This window comes from Branchiostoma belcheri, unplaced genomic scaffold (assembly GCF_001625305.1).
Source record: "Branchiostoma belcheri isolate BF01 breed outbred unplaced genomic scaffold, Haploidv18h27 scaffold78, whole genome shotgun sequence".
Lineage (NCBI taxonomy): Eukaryota > Metazoa > Chordata > Leptocardii > Amphioxiformes > Branchiostomatidae > Branchiostoma > Branchiostoma belcheri.
Genome location: NW_017804442.1, coordinates 1,174,867 through 1,177,947, shown reverse-complemented (window position 1 = coordinate 1,177,947; position 3,081 = coordinate 1,174,867).

The following is a 3,081-nucleotide window of genomic DNA, read 5'->3' as shown; positions in this document are numbered from 1 at the left end:
TGTCAGACGTTTCAGGTAGCATATAGCGCCCACTATCGTTTGCAAAATCATATCAAGTTGCTTAAGTAACTGTTTTGGCGTGATTTTTGTGGGCACGGTGGTGGGGGGGGGGGTCATATGGCTGCAGTATAGCTGCAGTATATAACCAGAATTACAAGTCAATTGTAGAAGGACGCTCACGAACGTTGGTTCAGTTATGGGTCTTTTTAAAAGTGTTGAACACACTTTTTATTTACCCTTTTCCACTATACATTTCATTTTCTCAACTCAACCAGAACTTAACCAGGCTACAGAACAAATGTGGTACGTCGAAGCTAAGCTAAGGCAGTTGAAAATTCAAATTTATGTTTCTGCAGATTATATTTTAAAAAAGAAAAGCAGTGTAACTGGCTTAAGGTAGATCATGTGAAGGTAGATGTTCGGTACGTACCTCTTTATTGGAGACGCAGTTGCCAAGGCAACGAACAGCAGAAGGAAGGGAGTCATGGTTGATATATAGATCTGAAAGAGACAGACACACTTTATTTATTTCATCATAACACGGCTGGGTAGCCCCATTCAGCTTACATTGGCTGTTTTAGAAGGGGGCCAGCAAAATTACAAGACAAGACATTGTAACATACAGTAAAACAAGAGTGGACAACATACAGTAAACATTAAAGTCTGATGCGTCAAAACAGAGTCATAGTCCTATACTCAAAGTCCTAGTCGTTCAGAGGTCAAAAACACGAAAATCACGAATGGAAATTTTGCGCAGTGACCATTGTTAGAGTAAAACCCGCACAAAAATAATCTGCAACTCTCATAGTTGAAGAGGACACCTTACGATCACCACAAAATTCCACAAAACTACGACAAAGGCGAATGTGACTGTATAGTAGACTTACCAATCCTGAAGACTTCAAGTTCTGGATCTGAATGTTTCCGAGATCCGAGGCCCTAATATACCGTAGGTGTGAGAAGACGAACAGGTTGCAACGGATACACTGCTGTTTACGTCAACACGAACGTCTAAATATAACTCAGTTGACGTCGATGAAGGGACGTCCATAGCAAATAAACTATTGTCAAGGATATCAAGGATAAGTTACGACCTCCAGTAGAGGTCAAGGAAGGAGGGGGGGGGTCAGTGCCACCGTAGTTGGTGTCCATTTTTGCCACGAGGGACATCCATAGCAAATAATCTCTTGTCAAGGATAATTATATAATAAGCAACGACCTCCAGCAGAGGTCAAGGAAGGGGCTGAGATGAAGGGCGGGAGGGGGGTGCAATGACACCACATTTGCCACGAGGCTGAGTGTAACGGTTTTTATGCAAAGGATTTGCCTATTTTGTAGCTCAAACAAAGTAGAGGACGAAGCCCACTTTGTTATTGATTGTAGTTTATATAGTAATGAAAGAAATGATCTTTTTAGATATATCACAAGTACGTTTCCATACTTCCAATACCTGCCTAATATTGAAAAAATTATCTTTCTTATGCGCTTTGATCATCCTATACTATACAAACAAATCATATTTTTAACATCACAAAGAAACGAGAAGCAGAACTTCTGTATTAGAGTAGATTTAGAGCTAGTTGTACTACAAACATGTATATTACCCATTTCATCTGTGCGCCTGTACTTAGCCCGATAGGGCATGAATGTACAAAAAAGGTTATTATTATTATTATTATGTTTACCGAAGGAAAACATATTGTTTTTGCTCCATTTCTTCTTCTGTTCCAAACACTAACCTCTGACCTGATCAATGGCCTCTTTTGTTGACGTCTGTCACCATAGTAACTGGTGTTGGGTTACATAATGTTTCATAGTAGGCATGTTGACTCCTGTCACCATATACATGTACATGCATGCGAATGTGTTTGAGTAAGAATTAACAGAGCAGACCGTATCCGAAGGTAAACATTATGCATTTGCTTCGCAAATGTTACTTTTCTAGTTTATTTTTTTCGTACCGTGCGTGGGTGTCGGATACATTACCATATGAAATGTATAAATAGGACTTCTCAAATAGGACTTTTCAACAATATTTGACTAATTACTGACGTCATACGTAAATAAAGCCACATCTACTGAGTAATTGAAACGTCTGGGCGGGTCCGACTGGTGAGTCCAGTTTGTAGTGTGTTTGCCTCAGGACCAAGAGGTCCCGGGTTCGAATCCTAACCATGTCACCGATCCTGTCCCCTTGCAAAAGGCACTTAACTTGAATTCCTATTTTGCTGGTAGGTACTGTGTAATACTTGTGTATTACAGTTAAAGGCGATTTATTGATTATTGTTGTATCTAGATCCTGGAGCAAAAATAATCAGCGTTGTTCGATACAAGTGGGGTCGTGCGGCATAAACAATAGTGCGGCTCACACCCCAGAGGTCCCGGGTTCGAATCCTACCATGTCACCGATCTTGTGCCCTTGCAAAAGGCACTTAACATGACAGTCCTCACTTCACTCAGGTGGAAATGAGTAGCTAGCTTCGGTTAGGGACGTCAATCGGATAGGAAGTTAAATGGTGGTCCCGTGTTTGGGAGAGCCACACCCAAAGACCACAACACTTATCAAAAAGAGTAAGGGTTCTTTCCGGTGTGAGTGGTTCAAACCTTACAGTCCTGTCTTGTAGGTACATTTACAATGGTGTTCGTACATGTAAACTGGTGTGTTACACCTAAAGGCGGTTTACTGGGTATGAGAAACAAGCAAGCAAACACTTTAGTTATGCCAAAAAACAGTTACTCAAGCAACTGGATATGATTTTGAAAACGTCGGACGTTTCAGCTAGTATCCACTAGCTTTCGTCAGTGACTGTCGAAAAGTCACTAGCTGAAACGTCTGACGTTTCCAAAATCATATCCAGTTGCTTGAGTAACTGCTTTTTGGCGTTAAATAGCATTCAACTCTAATTAAATCAATCCGCAGGACCCTCTACAGCGACCACTAATTACAAAAGAAATCAACAAAACGACAGAAGGATAGAATACTATGTGAGTACACTCTACACTTACCGATCCTGAAGACTTTAAGTTCTGGATTTGGAAGAGCCGAAGACCTGAGGTCCTAATATACCGTATGTGTGAGAG